General features: G+C 45.0%; 1 protein-coding gene across 2 annotated transcripts in view; it reads right to left on the minus strand.

Moving 5' to 3' along the window:
• Positions 1-24,771, minus strand: part of slc8a2b (solute carrier family 8 member 2b) — a 110,622-nt gene extending 85,851 nt beyond the window's left edge. For both annotated transcript variants that reach the window (XM_037457040.2, XM_037457033.2), the window contains exon 1: positions 24,344-24,771. The gene's annotated coding sequence lies outside the window, so the exon portion shown is untranslated. The remainder of the gene's footprint in view (positions 1-24,343) is intronic.
• Positions 24,772-25,259: the final 488 nt, after the last annotated feature.

Below are 25,259 nucleotides of genomic sequence, written 5' to 3' on the forward strand. Positions count from 1 at the left end.
ACCCTTTCTTTTATGAATTATTGATGTCTTGACAGAAACCTGCACAGTCGAGCACAGAAGGAGGAAAGACAGCAAGTGAGTGAGCAGGCAGGCTTTTCATTTTGAATGTACAAGTTTCTAAGTCGCAATGTAAAGAAGTGCCTTTTCTGTGGAAGAATTCTGACAAGTTATGCGGTTAAAATTATCTAGCATTAAAGGGATACTTCATTGTATAAATTATGGAGGTATTCCTATTTTTACTTCATCAAACTGTGGCTAGCAGCGAACGTTCCTAATAATGCTAACAAAGCTAACATGTGGGCGGCACGGTGGTGTGGTGTTAGCACTGTCGCCTTACAGCAAGAAGGTGCCCCCCTCGACCCTGTTTTGCAGTATAAGCGGTTTTAGGATGGATGGATGAAAGCTAACATGCGGGACAGCATTGTCAGCTGTGACCGCCGTGGGGCACTCACACAGAGAGACTCACATGCACTCGAAATTTCAACATTCAAATGTGGTTTATAGGAATGCAAATCTAGAGCTTGTTCAATGCAGGACCTGAGCTTGAATTTTATTAAATGTAGAGGCAAAACAAGTTACCAAAATAACAGTCAAATTTGGAAATTAGGGAAGAAAAATATCACCTCTACATTGTTCAATTTCTTCTGGGAAGACTTTCAACTCGCTAAGCACGAACACTTTCACAACTGGAAATGTAATGTAATTCCCACTGCAGAGAGAACAAAAGGGATGGAGGTGAATAATAGGCGGGATTAACATCATCTGTTCATATAAGTTCAGCAGTCTCATTTGTTATCTTCCCCATTGTTAATGTCCTGTTTTTGGGCCACCTGTTTTTTACCTCTCTGCTCACAGAGTCACTCTGTGGTGACCCGGTGTGGATTGATATTGCTTATTGTTCCCCTTAATGAGAACAAAGTAGCTGAAGTTCTCAACAGGGGTTAATTAAATGGGAAAAATATGAGCTTCGGTCTTAACACGCAACTGCATGCATTTCTGTAGCTGTGTCACCATACCTGTAGTAATTACGATCACCTAATTAAGAAGTGGCCTTTATTCATTCCCCCCTAAAGAGAAAAAAAAATCCACTCAACCACTAAACACACTTTTCCGAAATTTTGAGTAAACAGCAGTCTTCTCCTTTCATTGGAGCTGCTCAGTTTAAAGGCCCATGGCTCCATGGGGAAGCTGAGGATCGCCTCAAACGCGCTGCGAATGAATAGTCTCTCTCCCAGAGTAAATGGAGAAAAATGAGTGCTCCAATAAGCCTTGTCTAAATCCCTGCTCCCTCGGCTGTCAATTTTGTAGGTAAACAGGAGCTGTGGCGAGAGGCGCTTGGGTACCGTGGCGACTTCCTCCATCACACTTCGTTTCACTCATCTCGGCTCATCGCTCACATCTTGTTAAGTTTTATTTCTCGCTTTCGAATGACTTAGCTGTTTAGAGGTGCAAATGTATAAGATCTAAAAATGTACTACCATTATCAATGGGGTTTGAAGAAGTGGCAGTATTTTAATAGTTTGTCTCTCATATTTCATTCAAAGTGGCCGGGGGGTGCGGACGAGGGGGGGGGCAAACCGAATCAATATAGAAAAAAGCCTCTCGTGTGTCAGAAGCGACGGCGCCTGCATGGGGACCTTTCTGTGGTGGATTTTACATCATTTACCAAAATACGTTCTACAACACCTCTTCTACGCATGTTCTTCAGTAAACTGGACTCAAACTTTGTGTGTGTGCTGCTTTTACTCCCTTTCTGTGAGTCAGCCCCTTAAAAACAGCAGCCAGTAAAATTTTGACTGAATAAATGTTAGACAACAGATGAGTTCATTTCTGACTGTTTCTGTTGTGCCTATTAATACCCACGTAAGTCTGAGCCTGTCATTCATTTGCAGGTTGTTCCAAAGGTCTTTGATTATTCAAATAAAAAATATATATACCTGAGTTATGCTTCCAATTCTCGTGTGTGTGTGTGTGCGTGCGTGCGTGCGTGCGTGTGTGTGTGTGTGTGTGCGTGTGCGTGTGCGTCTGCATTCGTCTGTCACCGTTGGCACATAAAAAGAGTCTGTTAAGTCTCCTCAAAAGCCTCTGAAAACAGTTGATTGTTGTGTATTATTAATTGATATTAAATATTTAAAATGTGTTTGTCTGTGTCTTTGTGTGTCTGTGTGTGTGCATGCGTGTGGGTGGGACATGTAGGCTACGGATTGAAATCTTTGAATGTGTGCATGCTGATGGAGAGAGAGAGAGAGAGAGAGAGGGACACACACAAAGAGAGAGAGAAACGATGTGAGTGCCATTCAGTGTCAGGCTGCAGTGCTCTAAAAAAAGGCCCTTTGGAGAAGTCCCTGACAGCCAGAAAGGAAGCAGGGCATGATGGGACGAGGAGAGAAAAACACGTGAGAGACCAGGAGGATCAGAGGGATCCAAAAAATGAACGAGGCGCGGCCACGTAATGAGAGGAGGAGAAGAAACACAGACATACACAGCAAACGAGCTTGCATGCTCTCAAAAAGAGACAGCACTATGACACACACACACATCTGCACACACCGACACTCAGACGGATGCAGCATCAAACCACTGGCCCTTGTGGTATTGGTGCATAAAGGCAATAACATGGAGGAGCAGCTATTGACAACAATGGTGACAGAAATAAAGAAGAGACAGAAACAGGTTTTCAGCTATTCCGACCCACATCGGGCCGCTGTGTAGGGTGTGACTGTTTTTAAGAATCTATATTTTAGTGTCTATATGGGTGCTCATTGTCCAGGAAGGTTTGAAGGAATGATAAACTTCACGTTTCTACCTGTGGAAGAACCTGTGGAGCTCATATGGTGCAGCGTATGCTAGCACGTCATTAACTAGTCTACACTACACATGCAGTTTCTTTATAGAGGCTGTGACTACTTCTGACGTTCTACTCGTCTTTCTTTTGGAGTCCCGTTATTCCATCTTACTTTCAGTTGTGCGCTTGCCTCCGCCCGGTAGCTAACCAGACAAAACAGCGGGTTTGTTACAAGCAACCATGATTGTATTGAACCCGCTGTCAATTAAACTCTTCTCCTCCCTAGTTGTCTTAGATCCGATGCTGTTGCATCCTGCACTAACTTGTCATCAGCTGCCATTGCACTGAATGATCAGTCTCCTCTCGGTGTTTTACTAAGCCAGCAGCTTTCAGTAGCCCCTCCCGGGGTGCAGATTAGTCCGACGCCAACACATTACTTATAGCCTGTCAGGACGGATTCTTTCGGGTGATATGCAGTCCTGTCAATCCACCTGCCATTCAGGGTAACGCGTTGGCTGATGTGATGTGTCAGCTCTTGTTAGAGGTGTGAGTAAGATGTGTGTTGCATCTACACCAAAATGTCTCCAGATAGGAGACGCCTGAACGTCACAAAATAATACAGGCTGCCCCTGACTTTCATCTCTCTGAGCCTGGGGGGGGTGAGCTTCATGATGCATATATCAAAGCAACTCAAAACAAATACTAAGTACAACATAACCCCACTTCTAATATAGAGCTTCACCACCTTTTGAATAATAGTCACTGCCTCAAGCCTTAAACAGTCCTTCCAATTTCTCCTTATGCTATGATCCCCTACTTACAACTGAAGAGTGCAACACATCAGCAGCTACGTGTCTGGTCAGCCATTTAATCTGGTCATTTTATAAAATACGTTCTTTTAGTGGACTGTGAATCCGTTTTGATTTGAGGGTTAGAAATTGATGTTTTTTTATCAGATTCATTAATTGATCCAAAAAATAATGGACACATACATCTATTATTTAAAAAAGTTAGTTCCATCCCTACATAATTCACTGAATGACAATCATGCTGTAGTGAGGTGACTTGAAACTACAGATTGAGACCATTAACCCATAAATGTTTACAATGTTTGCTGATGTAAGCATTTAATTTATTTTGATTTTACAAACTTCGTTTTGCAAGCAGAGGACTCACTTCCTGCTGGTCGATAGAACGAATCCAAGTTTTTATACACTTTGGCACTGGCTTCACTCGGCAGAACCAGACGTGGCTGCCTGTTAACGTCAGCCAGTAGACAGATGGAGACAATGATGGTCTGACCAAGAGCAAAGAAAGGGGAACTGTGTGTGGCTGATAAGTGGATAGTATGCAGGTGTGTAGGTGGCAGGGGGTGTCAGAAGAGCTAAAAGATGGCTGTCCGGGGAAGTGAGAGGAGGGCCTCAGGGAGGTGAGCAGGAGCTGGAGGTACACCACTCGTTCTCTGCATTAATGGCTTGTCCTTTTTCTCACTGAGTATGTATCTCTGACACTGGAGCACATTCTGTCCAAACCTTTAGTTCATGCTTTACAGAAACCCAATGCTTAAAACCACAAACATTTTACAGGCAACAGCAGAGAGACATTTAATTCAGCAACGGTTGCATAAACCGATGTGACTCTGCAAATTTGTTTCTGTCCTGCAATCACATAACAATCTACTGCTCATAATTGCCACTAAGAAATTCCAGATTTTCTTTTGCAAGCGATGACCTTTAAATGGTGATGGACGGTTTTCCACAACGCCCGTGTTGCTACCGTTTGCCTTTTCCAATTACTTTGGGATGTAAAACATCTTGCAAGTTGTTTGAAAATCCCTGCAGAGCAGAATGTCTGGTCTCTGTTACTTATCTCTTAACTCTCATACTTATGGCTTTGTTATGTTGGTGATTGAAGACAAACTTCACAACAGTAATAATATGCAAGTAAAAAGAGTTGTAGTTGTTTTAAATTAAAACACATATGGACTGCTTACAAGAAAGTCCCGGCTGTTATGACATCTGCACTGGTTCATTAACATTGAAGTCAACTAAATAAACACTCGTCACAGACAGAAATACCATATGGCTATTTTGATTCTTGAATACATCTCTTTGGATGTTAATATCACCTCGTGCTAAATTCTAATTTTTTGCTATAAACTACCAATGCAAAAAGCACCACGGAGCAGTGAACAAACAAACAGAAATGATTCATACAATCACATAATAATTATCAAACAGTCTATGGTTTCAAACAGTTCTGTGGGACTGCGTCACATCTGGGGGGGGCTTTAACAGAGAGCAACAGGAGCCAAGTTATATATATATATATATATATATATATATATATATATATATATATATATATATATATACAGTATATATATATATATAAACCTTCATTTCAGATTCACCACAGGTGAGTTAATGGTGTGTGACACTGTAACTTTAGAAGAGACATTTGAAAGAACACTGACAGAGTGGGGAGCGGGAACCATTTCATTGTCTAACCATCCAGAAACTGTTCGCTGCAAACTGATTCAGACACAGAAAAACTCAATTTACACGAGACCCACCAGCCTTCTCCCGTCGACCTCACATTATTGTCATTAATGATTCCAGCTAGCACGCAGCCATAAGCAATACGAGAAGGTGTGAACACTGACACGTACTGTGTAATCATACTGTCACGGACCGGGCCACACGGCCAGGACAACAAAGCAAGTAATTTGCAGAAAGGCTTTTTATTCAACTTAGGCAGCACCATCATAAGGCATATAAGGCGTAACAGTAGTGTATGGACTCAGTTGTTTCAGTGGTGGAGGTGGGTGCAGGCGTGGAAGGTGTGCGTAGTGTTGTTTAACGTCAGGACAAACCGTAGTCTTCACAAACAGCCAACCAGGTATCTCAGGGCGAGAGAGCCACCACCTGAGACCAGAAGGCCTTTTAACAGAGTGCACCTGCACAAGGGTACCCAACCACCGGGGCGTAGTTAGTAAAACTATTGATAATTATTGTGTTAGGTGTTAAGGGGATTTAACAGTGTTAAAGTAATTAGCTCCTTTCCTTTCGAGCCAAATACCGTCATATCCCACTTTAACACCTCGCAATAAAAGCTCTTTCATCATTGCCCCTGCATTACCCGACTGAGTCTTACTACTCTCTCTCTCATCCAAGTAACTTTCCTGCAGTAGTTAGATATTTTTATATAAAATAAATGTTTATATATTTGATTTGACACATCATTTCCATTGACATGTATGGATTAACATAACGTTTTCAAGGCTAAAATACCAGAAACAGCGCCAAATTGCGTACGTCCGGGTTAGGGCAAAGCTAGCTTTACCTGTAAACATTACAGTATTGTTGAGGTCGGCTTTAAAGCAAACAAATAAAAATCTAGCTGTGTTAAGGAAACATGCCCCCCTTGTGCTAACGTTGCTTCTGCCTAATGGGGATGGGTCTGCTGGTGTCTCAGTATGTAGCGTCCGTCTGTCTTAATGGACAATTACAAGCTGAAACTGTTACAGCAAATGGCTGTGAATTATAGCTTCTCCAGCTCCCCAGCATGGCCCCAGGGCTCCAAAGACATGACACTCCTTAAAAGTCTCCTGATGTAATAACAGCGACCAGATGCTTCTGCTCTCCTCATATATGGTGTTTTGTGATGCTTTTCTCTCCTGTTTTTTCCTCCCACCACTATCACCATTTTGTATTCTCCCATTTCACTGGTCGCTGCTGTCTTCTGTGGGTCATTTTAATTTTTTCCTCTCAAGGTCAATTCACACTTTTCTCATCTTGGCGACCTTGAGACCCAACCCGACTTGCTGAAGGTCAGCTAGAAAATAAGGATTCTTCCCCAGATCTGTGCCAAGCTGACTCTTCAGAGACACACCTGTAAGCCACATGGGAGCAGATCAAATCTGGAGCATTCAAATACTGTGTCCCTTATCATGCTGTGAATAAAAATACATTCTATTTTGCTTTGTCAAATTATAACAACTGTTGCATCTGCCTGAGCTATACAGGTTTAAACTCATGTTTACCAATACGCATGTAGATACACCTTTCTTGTTCTCTATTGTCCAGCAGAACATTCAGGAGTCAACTGCAAACTAGTTTCTCTGTAATTGAGTGTACGAATCACAGATTTGCTGTGATTAGTGGAACTGAGACTCTGCAGAACATACAACTAATTGGCTGAAATACCTTTGAGATATCCTTCCAAATGTCAGCGCTTTCAGGAGATCCTACTCTGTTAGCTTCACAGAAACTGTCTTCATGATGACAATCGATGTTGAAAAATGCTCTCTCAGGACCTCTCCCTTCCTGAACCATAGCCGACCACTGACATTTGGAGCCACCCTCAGCTGCCAGCTATGACGGCTAAAGAGGAGAAAGAGACAGAGGACAGACATCCTCCGCAAAATGTCAAAAGAGCCAGTGGCTATATGAAGAAACGTCTCAGGGAGGTTGTCCAGCAACGCAACAGGGTCAGTGGAGGCCAGCAATTATTTACACCAACCATTTAATGATGCACGGTGTACTGGTACTAGAAAGGTACCGTGGTACCCTTACGTTGAAAATGGTACAGTTTTGAATATTTTTAGTACCGGTACTTCATTAAAAAAGCAGCAACCAGAGCGCACTCAGTGTTCCGCTCCCTGTCCGGCTGCCTGCACGCACTGACTGGGTGGGCGGGGCTACCAGCTCACATGCAACAGGCAGCTGTCACTCACAGAGAGACATCTCAGGGAGACATGTCCTCATGTGCAGGACCTGTTGCCGACCGTCTGCTTGTTGAAAGAAAAGATGCCAGAAGTGAGATCTGGAAATACTTCGGGTACGAAGTATCTATTATTTTACGCATTTTTTTGTTCTCAAAAAGAGGAAACGTCTGGGTAAAAGAGGACGTCTGCGAATAATGCAAAAATGACAGATGCGCCATTTCGGCAAGGTTGGAGATGAACCAGCGCAGATAGTTTTTGTAGTGTGACACATTGGATGTGTGGAGTGAGTCCGTGTGAAAACCTGCAAAAGCGTGTGTGTCACACGGGGAAACCGTGAGAGATGGCAGCCCTGTAGCTGTGTTTGTTGGCTTGACAACAACTTTCCTAACAGTCAAACATCAGCAAGTGCAACACAAGACAAAGCAAGACCGCAAATAAGTTACTGAATAGTCCAGCATAAATGTATACATGCAAAATAATCTACAATTTCACTAATTTGGGTTTATATGATCATGAGGTCAGAATGCACACAAATTTATAACAAATATTTTTTTTTTCGTTTTTCAAAAAAAGGGGGAAATTGCCCTTTAATGATGTGTCCAGCCTTAATGTCCCCAACCCGCATAGCTTTAGTTTTTTTTCCCCCTCAAACACACGTCTGTAAAATCATGCAATTATGAAAATAACTATGTAGTCATTTAGTCAGATACGGACAATAGGCCTACATATCTGTGTATAATCTATGCTATGATTTTACCATGTTCTTTTCATTAATATCCTACTGTGGGCAAATACTAATATGAATGACATTTGTTAAGTGTTCAAAAACCTGGGCAGGAACAAGCAGGTAAAAAGGGAACCTTACAGATGTTTTATTTATTACTATCATAGATACATTTTCCAGTATCTTATTTGTGGTATCGTATCGAAAGTATCGGGTATCGTAATATTTTGGAAGGTATAGTATCAAAGTCATAATTTTGGTATCGTGACAACCCTACAACCATCCATAATTTGCTTAATCATCTAATAGAATATAGTAAATTTAAATAGTGAAATAGTGAAAAGTGGACACTGCAACTCCCCCCAAGAGTCTTTGCATTGTTTCTTTCGTTTCTTTGCGCAATAGTTGAGAGCTCAGCGGAAATAAACCTCGCTCAAGCTGGGCACCTGTTCATTCACAGCACCTTTCGTGAAATACGACAGCACAGGCACTAGCCAATCAGATCGCGTTTATTCTCACGTCTAAAGAGCGCAAAGCTCAAAAATAAAAGATGGCGGACCAAACTCTGTAGAATAGGGGGTCCCTGCTCCATCTCGCCATCAGTTTAGTGGACCTTGCCCTGAAAAACACTGGACTTTGGTGAATAATTTGCTTCGCTTTTGGTGTGAAGGCAGCATTACAGTCCTGTTTCACAAAGACATAAAACTGATTTCCACCTTTGTTTCCAGAGCACTGGTCCGTGTGCCCGGCAGAGCCCATTGACAGAGGCCGTGTGTGTGTGAACGCGTTATCAGGAAGAGCAGCTAGACGATGATGTAGGCAGGCGGCCAGAAACCCCATAATACAATGGGACGGGCGAACAAAATGCTCGCCCCTGCTGACACACAGAGGGGGCGCCCGGCAGCGCGGGGGGAGATGTTTTGTGTGCCAGAATGGGTGGGGATGTGTGTGCGGTCCCTACTAAATAATACAGCAACGGCAGTCGGCAGAATTGTGTGTCAGCTACTCCCGCGGCAACACTGAGCGGCCCCTGTGGTCACAGCGAGTGACCCTGACCCTGCTGCCATCTAAAAAACAAAAGCACCGGCCCCCCGGGCCGCAGGGGATTTATGAGGGCGAGGGACTTAAATGTGGGAGCCAGGAAGATCGGTCAGCCGAGTCATTTTTTCTGGGGTACAAATTTGCTAGCGGGGTTCCGGGCAGGATTACACAAAGACCACAAGAACACACACTCACCATATGAATAAAGATTTTTTCATATCCTCCGGTCTCATTTTTGGATTCATTTTTTTAAGCTGTAGCTGCATGCAGGTTAAATGTGCTGTGCAGAGATTTACATTGTGAGCAAACACAGTTTTATTCATGGTTTCTTTTTTGAAAAGCAATACATTATATCACTGCCTTATTAAGAGACGTAGATTGTGCTTTGTTAAATCTGAGCAAAATCTTTTTGAGTATGTTTTGCGAGCGTTTGAGCAGTACTGTGAAAATTACAACCACTGGTCTATGCACCAGAAGGTTTAGCAGAAATGTGTTTCACTTAACAGATGTAAGTGTAGAACAGAACATTGTTGTACCACTAGTGGTCAGAATATCCACACAGTACCTTTAAATGAGACATTCGGTATTGTATGTCCATATACGTCCGATAAAATGATAAGAATGCATAATTAATTGGTGAACAGTACAGGTAACTGATGTGTGTGAACATCACACCAACAGGGAGCTCAGAGTTGCATAATGACGGCCAGTAGTAGTCTCATAACACAATGCTGTATTCCCTTTTAATCCATCATATGGGTATTATGAACATTGACCAATACATGTGTCAAAAGCCTGCTGGTTGTGTTGAGACGTTGGCAGAGCACAGGCAACACTATTAGCCGTTTGAAACCACAAAGTGATTCTTTTAAGAAATAAAAGAGATTCCACATGCTCAGCAAAGTCTCCTATGGATGGGTACTAATCAAATTAGTGACACACCAAGGATGTGACAGCAAACAAGCTAAAAAGCCTGAGGATGTGATGGGTTCCTGCAATAAAATCGGAGAGCTCAGGTGAAATTACTGCTCAGGGCAGGAAAATGTTAACATCTTTTATAACTCACTTATCGTCTTGATTACATAAGGACGGCACCGACGAGCATATGGCCACACGCACACATCCCAAAGGCTTACACTCCTTTAATGAAACAGCAGCACAGACATAAATCCAACATGCCCAAAAATCTTTAGCGTGTTTAATGGAAACTCTTCTCTTTCAGCTGTGATTGGAGTGCAGAGGGTCGTTACACCAAGATGCTAACACACAATGCCCCTCAGACCATCAGTCAGGCTACCAAATCAACTAGGACAACCATGGTGGGCATAAGGGCCGTTGACCGTCATGGAGAAATGATGACGCAGCAGCTGTAAAGCTGCAGTAGAAAGACATCAGAAGGGCGCAGTGAGGCTATACATCACGTAACACCAGGCCTGAGGTCTTTTTATTTCTTTTGAGGTCCCAGTTTGTTCTAGAGCAAAGTTTCTGCTTAGCATTAGACCTCCTTGTTGAAGGGTTTGGAACATCAATTTTCCACATCCTGCGGGGGCCGACATTTTGATTTTTTCAATTAATTAACACCAACTGGTGCTGAGGGGAGAAAGTAGAAAGCATCCGTCTGTAGAATATAATATTAGAAGGTAATTACAAAACAACTACACGCATTTACACTTATGACAAACCAAGAACCAACACAAACATCAGTGAGACCATTACTGGTTTGAAGAAGGATCTGATGTGCTCACAGTGTGTGTGTGTGTGTGTGTGTGTGACAAGTCACAGTGTGGAGATGTCTGGAGGAGGAATGAAAAAGCAAAAACAATCACAGCTTGAGTGTTTTTAAGAAGATTAGATGAGACTGGCTGTAAACCATCTCAATCTAATTACATTGAATGCTGCTGAGCCGGACGAAGAAAGACCAGACGTGAACCTAGTGAGGCGCAAGTGTTTCCCCGATCATTATAATATGGGGGGGTCATATAAATGTGTAAATGTGTTACATTCTCTCGACCGGCCATCAGGAGGCGACTCCTCTGATTGCAAAAGAAGTCTGAGTTGGTCTTTGGTATAGAATATTATGAGATTCTCACTTGATTTATTCCCACAGTAAACATTGTAAACATGAGTTTATTGAATTTCAGGAAGACTTGCTGTATGGGAAAGAATTGCGCAACTAAAGTAAGCAGCAATCCTCACTGTGCAGGCACACAAATCATTTAAGAAAGAAGTAGAAAATATTACGCTTTGAAAATGTGTATTTAGCGCTGTAACTTTAAAGAACAACAAGATAGTTAAGATGTGAGTTATGTTTTTTTACATACAAGTAATGAATGAATATGGGATCACAGTACAAGCGAGTGTGTTTCATGAGGTTTGCTGGGGGTGTACATGGTATGGCAGAAAGCCCTTCTAACACCATACAGGTTCAACTTCACTATGGACGGAAATGTCCACCAACAAAATTACAACTGAGATCTTCAAGAAAATTAAGTGAAAAGCTATTGCCAATTTTGTGTCTTTTGGAATACGCCGCTCCAATTTGAATTTTTCCAGGCTTCATTTTTCATGGGAAGGAACTGCGTGGGACAGCTTGATGAATGACGATACACAAACCCACATTCACACACAGTGGGCGAGAACCAGGGGCGGATGTCATCTTTCAGCGTTAGGGGAAATCAATCTAACATTGGATCTCCTGCATATCAGTCTACCCTTGTTTGTCTACACTGACGGCTCTGGAGAGACACTGCAGGGGAATAAATGAACTAATAACTACCATCATGGAAAGTCTGCAAGCTGATTACTGACTTCTAGACAATTTTTGGGGGGGATTATATGTTATCTGAAATATTATGTTTACATATTCATATAAGGCGTTGAGAATTTGCAGAACTGCTCAGTACAAAACTTCAGAATGAACAAAAGAGCAAATACACATCTAAATGTGTTCTGGATGTTTTCTTCCTGTTAGTCAGAGAGAGAGACTGGGTAAGACTGACAGAGATTGAGTAAAAGTGACACACACTCATGCTAGGAAGCAGCCAAGAGGGAGACAGCTGGTGGCACAGTTCCTGGACTCAGACCAATGAGAACGTATGTGGGTGGGACGTGGGGTAGGCCATGTCTTTGTATTCCTGCGTGTGCGTGTGTGTGTGTGTGTGTGTGTTGGTAGTGCATAAACTGAAGACAGCATTTTGTGCAGTAAGAAAAGGATGTTTTCAAATGCAAAGAATGTATCAAGGTTCCAAAGCAATTCTCCTGGAGCGAGACTAGGTAAGCAGCCAAGCTAGAGGTAAAATAATTCAAATAATGGTACAGGGACAGAATTTAGGTTTAAAAGAATGCCACGGTTAGCCTGTAGAACATGTTCATCCTCATCAAATGTGTATAATAGAAAAAACATTTCAGATATGGCCATTTAGATACGTCTGCAGTGTCAATCAATAAATCCAACTAATTTCCTAGCAATATGTTAATATATTCATGGCGTGATTACTATCAGACAAGATGGAAGTGAGTTTCTGTGCAAAGTGCCTGATTATTCAGATCTTAGTATATTAGTATGTCCACACAGGGAACATCAGCCCAGGCCGTTTGCATGGTGCCACATGACATCACTAACCACTAATAAGTCTCCATCTCCTGATCCCAGAGGGTTATGCAGAGGGAACGCACGGGTGGACACATTTACAGCCTGTCACTCACATGCGGAATGAAAGTGGAGCTGGAGTGTGGATGTGTGAAGGGAGACTGGGACAGAACGAAGGACAGAAGGGAAGGAGGAGGCGATAAGGATGACTTGGTAGATATTCAACCTGTCAGTTAGACTCTTCCACACATTTCACAGCATTGCAAGGGAAAGACAAAATCCACGCTAACATCCTAAAATGGTGAACATTAAACCTGCTTTTCATTTTAGGTTGAGACATTGAAATGATTATTAAATGTTATTAAAGAGATGAGGTTGATGTTAAATGTGTGGCTCAGAGTAAGACGTGGCATCAGAAAGTGAAGGGTCATTGAGTGGCCACCGCTAATTTCTGTTGTGTCATTAAATAACTGCACCAGAGAGGAACCGAGTCCTATAATCATCACTCTACAAACGCACGGTCCACTCAGAGCCGATCCGACCCACACAAGAGCTCTACAGTGTCCGATTGCACCCCCAGGGGAGAGCTGACGGGCACAGGAGTTGAGTGTGGGAGGGAGGAGTATTTGAGGGTCTAAAATTATGGCAAACAAAGTAATTATCAGTTAGAAAACAAGTGACAAAGGATGGAAGGAAGGAAAGGAAGCAACTGAAATACAGAGAAGCATTGAATGAAGTGCAGGTGTCGGCAGAATTGGAAGAAGGATGGAATGCAGGATGAGGGGAGGGATTAGAAAGTATGCAAGTAGAAGATAAAAGGGAGAAATTAAGGAAGAAAAAAAAAATCTACCTTAGGGATGTCCAAGAAAAACAAAGTGAAATTATGATTGCAGAAGAAGACGGGAGGGGAATAAAACTGGAAAGGAGATGGGGGATTAACATGATGTAAACGATTGGAGGACATAGAAAGGTGGGAAAGAAGGATGAAAAGGGTAAAATGATATCAAGGTGTAAGAGCTTGGAGAGAGAATGTTGTAAAAGACGGAAGGAAAGTAAAGAAGCAATAGGTTGTGTGTCGGAGAAAGAAGAACACAAACAAATTGCTAAAAGAGAAGGGAGAAGAAGATCCGCATGGTAAATAGAGCAGAAGTGTGAGGGCGAAGGAGGCCTGACGACAAGAAAGAGGAGGAGTAAAGGTGGCAGAAGAAGAGGGCGTGGTTGGGTTTTTTCTCTCCTCCAGCAGTCCTACTCTGTCCAGAGAACCAACACACACAGGTTAGAGCACGAACACAAGACACACACTCCTCAGAAACGTGCGGTAAAACCAGTAGCCTGATGCACAAATCCCAGAAAGGAGCTAGGGGAAAGTCAAGAATGATTATATTAGTTCTTTCAAAGGAATTTTCACATGTTTCCTTTGTCGGAAAAGAAGAAAAGACTTTGGTAAGCATTTGAGAGCTATATTCACAATGCGCTGGAGGGAAAAGCTAAACAGTCCCAGTTCATGCTATCCAGAGTGCACTGCAAATATTCTGCAACTCTTTATAGATATTCCACGAAATGAATAATGTCATATGATAATATGACATATGACACAATCTTGCCTGAAGTAGAACCGGTGGAAGAGTTCGACTAAGATCTTTAAGCGGGCCGTGAAGCCACAAGCCAATGTGATGTTTTTAGTAATTTGGGTAATTGCATAAACAACCCTAACCATCTGCTCCTACACACAACCAAGGAGGTGAGTTGTCTAAACCTAGCTGAGTTTTCTGGCAACAGGGATTAATAAAAAAATACCCAATGAAAGGAAATTGACTGTGTTGTTAGCAGTGGCGGCTGGTGGATTTTTTTTTTTTTGGTAGGGCTGGCCAATCATTTTCAGTAAACATCCCCGTATGATTCAATGCAATAAAAAGATATTAAACACGCATTATTGAGTATATATATATAGATATATATATATGTATAGTGGAGGCTGGTTATATCAACCAGCAAAGCTCTTCTTTCGTACTGAGTTCGGGTCTCCTTGGAAGGACAATGCCGGCGGTCTTGTTATGTTGTTAACCGGCGCGGCACGAGAGAACAATTGAATATGAATTGTTTGAATAAGAGGTCCTTATTATGTTGGAACTAAAGGAATAAATGTTAAATACTTAACTAAGTAATAATGTTTTTATTTATTTATTTTTTCATTGAATCATACTAGGATGTTTACTGAAACTGATAGAGAAAAAGAAGAAAAATCCTCCAGCCTCCACTGTTTAGCTAACTTGGCAAATAAAGACAGCTGAAGTTATCAGTGTCTTTCCCTGCAGTAAGTTTTGTGGGGGTAGATTTTTGATGATTTTTTGATGAATTCAGCAATTTTGTCAGGGTGTCGGGCTGGAGCAGGTTGCAGTGCAGACTCAAACGCAGAGTTTTTTCCAAAAAAAGTGCTCTTTATTCCTTAACAAGGACATGACGTGCTCCAACGACGAAGGACGTAAGACAATGACGCGACAAAGGACAACTGGCACACAGGGCTTAAATACACAAGGGAGGTGCAGGTGATTGGACACAGGTGGAATCAATCAGGCAATCACAGGACAAGGCAGGAAGTGTAGTCACCCAGGAACACAAGAGACATGAAAACTACAAAATAAGACAGAGAACAGACCCAAACCGTGACAGAACCCCCCCCTCAAGGACCGAATTCCAGACGGTCCTAAAGGGGGGCAGAACCATGAAAATCAGACAAGGGGCGGGAGGGTGGGGACCCGACAACTATGGTCCGGCGGCCTGCCGGGGCGGCGGCCGGGCGTGGGGTGCTCGGGGGGTCTGCCGGGTCGGCGGCCGGGCGTGGGGTGCTCGGGGGGTCTGCCGGGTCGGCGGACGGGCCTCAGGGTCTCAGGGGGCGCCGAGCGGTGCGGCTCCGGCGTCGTCGTGGCGGGGGGCGCCGAGCAGTGCGGCTCCGGCGTCGTCGTGGCGGGGGGCGCCGAGCAGTGCGGCTCCGGCGTCGTCGTGGCGGGGGGCGCCGAGCAGTGCGGCTCCGGCGTCGTCGTGGCGGGGGGCGCCGAGCAGTGCGGCTCCGGCGTCGTCGTGGCGGGGGGCGCCGAGCAGTGCGGCTCCGGCTTCGTCGTGGCGGGGGGCGCCGAGCAGTGCGGCTCCGGCTTCGTCGTGGCGGGGGGCGCCGAGCAGTGCGGCTCCGGCTTCGTCGTGGCGGGGGGCGCCGAGCAGTGCGGCTCCGGCGTCGTCGTGGCGGGGGGCGCCGGGCAGTGCGGCTCCGGCGTCGTCGTGGCGGGGGGCGCCGGGCAGTGCGGCTCCGGCGTCGTCGTGGCGGGGGGCGCCGGGCAGTGCGGCTCCGGCGTCGTCGTGGCGGGGGGCGCCGGGCAGTGCGGCTCCGGCGTCGTCGTGGCGGGGGGCGCCGGGCAGTGCGGCTCCGGCGTCGTCGTGGCGGGGGGCGCCGGGCAGTGCGGCTGCGGCGTCGTCGTGGCGGGGGGCGCCGAGCAGTGCGGCTGCGGCGTCGTGGCGGGGGGCGCCGGGCATTGCGGCTCCGGCTGCATGCCGTGGGGCTCCGCCCCAACCCCTGACCCCACCCCCCCTTCAAGGACCGACTTCCAGGCGGTCCCAAGAGGGTGGGAGGGAGGGTTCATGGTCGCGCACCGCGGGGCCAGGACCGGGGGCGTGGTTCTCGGGGCAGGAACGGGCGCTGACGGGCGTCTCGGCGCAGGAACGGGCGCTGACGGGCGTCTCGGCGCCGGAACGGGCTGGGACGAGACTCTGGGGGCCGGAACGGGCTGGGACGAGACTCTGGGGGCCGGAACGGGCTGGGACGAGACTCTGGGGGCCGGAACGGGCTGGGACGAGACTCTGGGGGCCGGAACGGGCTGGGACGAGACTCTGGGGGCCGGAACGGGCTGGGACGAGACTCTGGGGGCCGGAACGGGCGTGGGTCCTGGAGCTGGGGCCGGGGGCGTGGGTCCTGGAGCTGGGGCCGGGGGCGTGGGTCCTGGAGCTGGGGCCGGGGGCGTGGGTCTTGGAGCTGGGTTCGGGGGCATGGGCTTTTGAAGCTCTGCTACCTGATTGAGGGCGGCACGTAGTCGAGCAGTGGCCATCAGGAGACTGTTGACGTAGGGGTCGGTATCCGGGGAGGGCCGCCAGAATGGTTTCTGGGGACCCCACTCCGCTGAGTCCTGCTTTGGTCGCGTCATTCTGTCAGGGTGTCGGGCTGGAGCAGGTTGCAGTGCAGACTCAAACGCAGAGTTTTTTCCAAAAAAAGTGCTCTTTATTCCTTAACAAGGACATGACGTGCTCCAACGACGAAGGACGTAAGACAATGACGCGACAAAGGACAACTGGCACACAGGGCTTAAATACACAAGGGAGGTGCAGGTGATTGGACACAGGTGGAATCAATCAGGCAATCACAGGACAAGGCAGGAAGTGTAGTCACCCAGGAACACAAGAGACATGAAAACTACAAAATAAGACAGAGAACAGACCCAAACCGTGACAAATTTGAATAGTCTTTCCGATTGTTTCCCTTACTCCATATCCAATACATCTTCTCTAGTAAAAAGTAAGACTGCTGAAAGCTTGACGGGCCTCCTGTGCTTAGTTACAGTTGCTAACGTAAGATTGGTGGCCATTCTGGAGAGGGGCTTAGTAAAGGGCCAATTATTCTGGTGGTTATGTAACCTCGTGGCAAAGACAAAGTCATATGCTCACAGTGCAGCTCAGTTTAACCCATAATGCACTTTGTGGTTAAAGTAGCATGATGTCCAACTTATAGCATCCATGTCTCATCGGCATGCATGCATGCGTGCGTGTGTGTGTGTGTGTGCGCTCCTCAGGGCCTCTACAACAAACGGTAAACGGTCTCACATCTTATAATAAAACAGTGTGATTTGTAGCCTCTCTCACCCCCCCACACACTGCCTGCAGTGAGGTTATCAATGAAACGGCGATGCAGCACTCTGAAGGTCTTCTGTCTGTTGGTCAATGACTGGTCAGCCCATCAAACTGGAAAAATCCTCTATCAATCAGTCAGGATGCAAAACCATCTAAACACCATCTTTAATCACACCGGCTGCGGTACCAGCTCGGTGGCCAGTGGGGAACCAATGGCCCCGTTTTCATGTCCAACCCCAACTGCATCTTGCACAGATGTGACTCACAGTGACAAAATCTATGAACTGACAGAAAAAAGTCACCTGTGGGAGAGGTCTAAACCTCCCATGTGGTGCCTTGCTGCTACAGTAGGTTTATTCAGGACCTACAGCTGGTAATCTACCGTAGTGTACCGTGACCTTTTCACAGCTCTGTGCAGAACAGTCACAGGTAGAGGGTCATCGGTGGTTTCTTCTGCACATGGAATTGTGAAGCTCGGATTGGGGCCCGTGGACAGTGTTTCAGTTTCCACATATAACATGCAAACAGTGTCTTTTCAAAATAAACTTCAATGTTCCCTTACATGAATACATGGATTCCGTCTACTATCGCAACAAAACTACGTCATGGAGATTAGGAAAAGGCTCAATTAAGTTGTTTTGTTCAGTGAGTTACGTAACAATTCATTAAGTCATGTCGAATTCTGTGTAAAAACAAATCGTCTCAAATTTTGAGTATAAAATCCCAAAACACCGAAAAGAGGACATAAACAGACATAAACGGCACTTCCAATGTAAAAATATAATGATGATGGCACCTTTACATTTTAAAGGGTTGCAACTTAATTCCAGTAAAGACTTGACGTGTACTGGTTCTTAAGGGCCTGGGACAGACTTGAGATGAGGCAACTTTTGACATGTTTTGGCTGTTTCTTCGTTCATGTGGTCCCTTCATACATCTCCTCTCTCAATGCCTTCATTCTCTGACTGTCTCCCTGTCTCGGTCCATCTCCTGGATGTCGCTAAGCACCTGCAGTCTTTGTCTGTGCCTGAATTTAATTTGTTTGTGTCTCTCTCATCCTCCACAACGGAATTTGAGGTGTGGGGATTAGAAAGAGTTCGGTCTGTTTGCTCTTTTATTTGTTTCCTCGTTTGCTTGCTCATACAGCACTGATCCAAAAATCCAGCCAAACACAAGGGAGCGATGCTTCTCACAAAAAAGCTGAGACAAAAGAACAACCTCCAGGCTGTCAGCTTGTCAGCCTGTCCGTCCACCTGTCGAACAAAGAAAATCAATCCCCATGTCTCTGTTTACATGAGCCCGCCGCTGACCCACTCAGAGCCGTTTCACCGGGCTCCTATCAGTCAGATCATTTGTGTAATTTAAAAGTGTAAAGGGGCCGCAGGTACGGAAACATCCTTCCTGTATCCCAAGAGAGCAATCAGGTTGAGAGGAGATTGCGAGGACATGGAAGACTGGAGGAAGATGAATAGTGAGGAATACAGGGAGTGACGATCACTTTGATGAAGGAGGTACAGATTTTTATTTCTTGTGATTTACTGCTCTCTGTGTTCTTTGTGCTGAAGATTATAAATCCTTCAAGAAGCAGGAACTGCAAGGAAGGCCACGTGTTAAACCCTGTGTGCTCGTTACTTACCAGAATAACAATCCAGGTTTAGATCTTTTAAATGATGTCTGACAAGTCTTCAAAGCTCGAGACGAAAAGAAATGACATCAAGACTGCAGAGAGCGCTTACATCTTCCGCCCAAAACTGTAGCACTAACAAATTCTGGCACTTAAATTGTAGGCCTACTTATAATGGCACTTATCTATAACATGTATTAAAACTGCTTATTTGACAAAAATTGTACTTTCTTGTTACTTGTTCTTCTGAGTTTGTATCTCTACGATTGAAATGCACTTATTGTACGTCGCTTTGGATAAAAGCATCAGCTAAATGACATGTGATGTAATGTAACAGCACCAATACCCTGAGAGTGATGCTGATATGGAGAACGTTGTTTGACACGCATCATGAAAATGGAAGCATTTGTTGTGTAAAATTTACGATGCAGAAAATTGTATAAAAATAACGCAATGTTTTTTTTTTTTGCAATGGCACTTTGACACCTAAAGCCAAACGAGATCAGCAACAGCCCAAAACATAATTGTGTTTCCTTTCCTTGAATGTTATAATGAGAAAAGTGCACCGGAGATATGAGAGCTTGGAAATAGTACTTAAATTCATTCGTTTTTGGTTGATTGCCTCATAATTGGGTAAATGATGGTCCATTTGAAGTCAAATAAAACATGAAGCAGGCTCTGCTTTAGGGCGTGCTCACTGTGATGGACAGGTTGCTACCACGATGATGCTGTCCTTGTTAATGTCTTTAAAGCTTTCACAGAGTGCTTTCAGTTCGTAATACATTATTGCAATATTTCACAGCCTCTGGTGGCTCAACCTTTTTGCGCTGCTGTATATAACAAGATGGAGACGGCCAAAATGCCAAACTCAAGGCTTTAAAAATGTCAGTCCACAAATAAATGGGTGATGTCATCGGGACTATGTCCACTTCTTCTCTACACATCAGCTGACGGATGGGAAAACTTTTACGACGCGGCTGTCTGCTAAATCATAAGATTGGCCAAACGAATATTGTATTAGACAAAATGTTGCAGATCTTCACTTTAACAGCCAAGCTAAAATACATTGTTATGTAACAGCAGCCGGCAGTGCAGGGGCTGTGGTTGTGCCGGCGCTTTTCCCAAGTGTGATTTCTTAATGTACTCATGTGAAGTGGGGCGTTGATGAAAGCGCGGCAATACACCCACTGGGTAAATAAAGGTTAGAGGATGCAGCATATGTCTCTCTGTGAGCGGTGGCTGGCGATACGAGAATCTGCTCAACGCCATTAAGTGAAATGTAGAAGACATTGTATGTAGAGAACGGGGGGCGATGAGAGAAACAGAGAGCGCTGGAGATAATGGAAGAGAGGAAGGAGGAGCGCATATGAATAATCCATCAGTCAATAGAAAAGGTAAAGCAAAACAAATGGCTCAGAAGCTGTTTGGAGCCTGTAAGAGCTAATAGCAGACACTAGAGCGTCCTAAAGAAATCAACGTGCACCAAGTTTCATCTATATGACTGTGGCCATAGCTGTGTAGTAAACGGGCCAATGCAGAAAATAAGCTGGTTTGCTAAACAAAATCATCTTTACAAGTAAACACCCTTTCTTAGTTTGAAGCGTCAATGAAATCCCCTGAAAGACGGACAGAAACAGGCAGCGACCCAGGTGCCATAAACTTGCATTGTTTTTAATGGCCAGCAGGGGGCGACTTGTCTTGTTACGAAAAGTCCAATTGAATGAAGAGCTCTAACAAACCATGACACCATAAACATTACTTAAAGTTACGTTTTTGTTGCGTCTTATTTTCTCCTGGGACAGAGACGCACTTTGAAACAGTTTGAAACTGAAATTGAACTCGAAAAAAGATAATAAAAATATATGAAACTTGGTTTGGTTTAGTCCGCCATATCCTTCAAATATGTTATCCTTCAAAAGGTTACTCCTCTTTTCTCATGCGTTTATCAAAATACAAAAGCCGGCAATGCGTGTCAATTTATGCCAATATGCGGTCTTCTGAGAATACACTTTAGCTGTGTCTCAAAGTCGCTTTGCCTGTCCCATTCCATCCTCCAAACGCGGTCGAGGTACGCAGCCCTCCAGGAGCCGATTTGGAAGACACATTGGATCTATGCTCTGCGGCCCAGTATATCCCAGCATGCAGTGCGGGCCGACAAGGATTTCATTTATTCAGGATGGAGGCGGGTGATCCGACTGCGCAGAATAGTTCACTTTTCAATGTAGCGTTAAGTAATAGAATTCACTCGAATATCTACCGATATAACGTTAAATGTTCACATTTTAGTTTATGAAATCACTTAAGTTACGCTGGTAACCGATGTTGTGTTTTAAAATTCACATAACACTTTGGAACAAACTGCTCTTAGTTATAACATTAACTCTGTCATGCTACCCTCTCCATACAGTCCCCGACACAGACTTGACCACTCACACCCACTCACCTGAACCCCCTCAGGGTCCATGTGATGTTCTGATCAACGTACCAACACACATTTATAACAAATACACAACGGCAGCAGCTCGTCTGCCCGCAGTAATAAATGGGTTTGCTGTTGTCGTTTTTATTGACAACATTGATGGAATCTCCTCTGCCTTGAGATCGCAATATCACTTATAGCTGAAAGTAATTAGGAATTAGTAAACTATTTAACATTAACTCATTTAATTTTAATTTAAAATAACCGGTAATCTCAGGCTGAAATTTATCATGCTTCGGAGGAGAAGCGTATCTTCCTAAATTAAATGAGAAGAAGTTCATCTTCTTTATCTGTACTTTAAACGTTTTTTGGCATTTAAGGCTTTTACTGTTGTAACGGAAGCAGTGGAGGTAATGCTGATGACGTAAGCAGGAGCCCCCCCCCCCCCCCCCCCCGTTGGCCAGACCGCCCCATGTCAGAGACCTTTAGGTTTAGCCTATGCGTTGGTTGGAGGACCAGCCCAGGTCTACCGCAAAGGCTGCTGAAGGCTACAAGGATGCAGCCTTGTGACTTTGAGCCAAAGCTTTGTTTAAGATTACACTGATAACATATAAATTGTAAAGATATTTATGGGAAATCTACAGTTACAACCTGGTTTGGCATTAAATAATTAAGTACTTGGTTCTAATGGAATTCTTACTGCAGACCCTATTGTACTTTATCCTGCACCACCCCTTGTTCACTTTGCTGCATCTGTGCCCTATGGCATTTTTCTCCTTCAAAGATGGATGGAGGGACGGAGGGAGGGTGGGGAGCCGCCCGCCTCATTGACAGAGAGGGGCTGGGCAAAACGTTGGTGCAGCAAAAACAAGGGAAGCCCCGGGAAAAAACTGCAGGGACACAGAGAGGAAGCCAGAGAGAGAGAGAGAGAGAGAGTAAAAGCCCAGGGAAGCCCCGCTGCAGCTTCTGTGCACAGGAGGAGGATCCCCACTTCTCTCCTTTCTCTGCAGCACCCTCCCCCCTCTCCCCCTTCAAGACTTCAGGCTGAATGCATTCTACATTAAGAATCAAGAGCTGTGCATGCTTCACTGTATCCGCTAGAAATGCCTTCAAGTGATTAATGCGCATTTAAATTAAAATAACAGAAATGGTCTTAATGAAGACATATTTACTTCACAATCTTATATCAATTAAAATAACTTTAAGGTTCACAATCTGCATTTAAACTGATGACGTTTCTGTGTTATATATTGCCTTCCGCACAACTAGAACAATAAAGTCGGTGGAAAGCTGCAGTGGCTGCAGTCTGCTGAGATGATGGTGGATGGAGGAAGGGTGGAGGTGATCCCGGCATTATGAATTGTTGTCGGGTGGCGGAACACCACCAAGCCCTGCCCCGACCGACAGTGTGCTGCGTCAAGGTAGACAGAATGAGACAACGAAAACCGGAACATGGGCGAAGTGAATTTCAAGATAAAGGTTTAATCTAAATACAGCCTACATCAACCACCTACATCAACTAAATCAGTCATTGTGCAACCATGTGCTGTGTTTCCGTACTGCCGCATTTATTTTCTTGCGTCAGTGCATTTTAGCTTTTGACAGAGACGACGTGCAACCAGCAAATGAAATCAAAAGGCAGAACCTTTGACAATTATTAGAATAACAAAAAAAAATCACCCGTTTCAATTAAATTCCCGCCATGTATTTTCCCATAGGGTTTTATTTATTTCAGTTCTACCGGAAGTGGCGTGTTTCTTCCTGGTTTCTTTGCATTAGGCGCAGTGTCATAACAGATTTACTACGATCTCACATAGTTGTTTCACCACCGATGAAGAGACGGCTCCCAAATATTTGACATTTTGAAGACGTTTAATATGCTCACCCTATACACTTTCCTTTGTTCTCATCTTTCTATTTTAATTTTAAGCAAAAGTATAAAAAACAACTTGTGCGTTCAACTGTCTCTCTGCGACAAATGAGGGCAGCTTGAGCGCATTTGTTCAGAGTTGGGTGGTGTTGATCTCCACCGCAGGTACAACAACACCACCCGTAGCGCGCCGTCCCAGCGCTCCCAGGGCGGCGCGCGCTCCCTCCGGGGCCACGCGGGGCTGTGGCGCTCATTAGAACCGGAAAGGCACTTCAGAGGAGAGCGGTCCGTGCGCGTCGCTGGCAAAAAAAAGAAAAATCTCCGCAACATCTTTAGCATTTCAGTCACGCGCCCTACAGAAAAACTTAAGGAGGAATGTAGCACACAGAGAAGAAACAAATGATCGTGATTGGGTCCACCGAGCTCTTTTTACCGTCCTCGTATCATGACAACTGGCTTTCAAAGCAGATGTTGTCATGGTACACGTGTGTATACATGGTCACATATACAAGCTTTAAAGCACCTGCAACACTGCAAAGGAAACGCGCTGTCAACGCTCCACAAAGCGGCTCCACATGGCCGGACAGCAGCCCGGGGGGAGCAAGTGCGCACACCAAAGGCGCACTAAGGACAGAAGAACCGAGGAGTAGTGTAAAGGAGACTGTCTCTTACCTCGTGTCCTCGTACCGGCCACTCGAGGCGGTAAGCATCTGGTGTTAGAATAAAAGTAGGAGAGAGAGCTGATCCCGGTACTGCCGCTCCGTGCCTGCTGCCTCTCTCTCTCCCCCCCTTTCTCCCTCTCTCTCACTCTCTCTCTTTTTCTCTCTACACTGCGCGCATCCGGGCGGGCTGCCGAGGAGCACGGTTTGCCTTCGGGGCGCGGATGGATGGGGAAAGGGAACGTGTGCCCGGCCAGGGGGACGAGGAGAGAGGAGGCGAGACGTGTACGAGTGGAGGATTGAAGGAGAGATGAATGACATCAATCGAGGGCAAATAAAATATAGACATGGAAAGGAAAATTGAAATACGCGAGAAGAGGAGTCAAGTGAAGGAAAGGCGAGAAAGAGATGAAAGTAGATGAGGACTGAAGGAGGGAAATCAAACATAACATAGGGTGGGGGGAAGGAGACAAGGAGAGAGGAGAGGAGGGGGTTGCGGGGGTTAAGACAGATGAAGGACTTAAATGAAAAAGGAGGAGAGGAAAGAGATGGAGGGATGATATTGAATGAGAGAAGGCTGGGTTGAAGAGGAGAGTATTTCTATAGGAGTGGATGGGAGAAAATAGGAGGGGGAGAGAGATTGTAAACATGAGTTTATGGTCTCAATCTCTAGTTTCAAGTCTTCTTCAATACAGCCAATAAATGGAGCCTCCGTTTATAGTGAAATAGCAGTTTGATGGTTGCTACCAGTAGCAGAGCAGCTTCTCTACACCATTCCTCAGTCCAGTAAACACGGCAGCGTTACTTCCATTGTTTGAAATGACATTTATGCAAATGTCAGAATTCTCCACCTACGGCCACAATATTTTTCCTCAATAGTTTCTGATTCAACAACGGCAGGACATGAGGGGTGACAGGTGCGCAAGTGA

This window comes from Pungitius pungitius, chromosome 3, assembly GCF_949316345.1.
Source record: "Pungitius pungitius chromosome 3, fPunPun2.1, whole genome shotgun sequence".
NCBI lineage: Eukaryota > Metazoa > Chordata > Actinopteri > Perciformes > Gasterosteidae > Pungitius > Pungitius pungitius.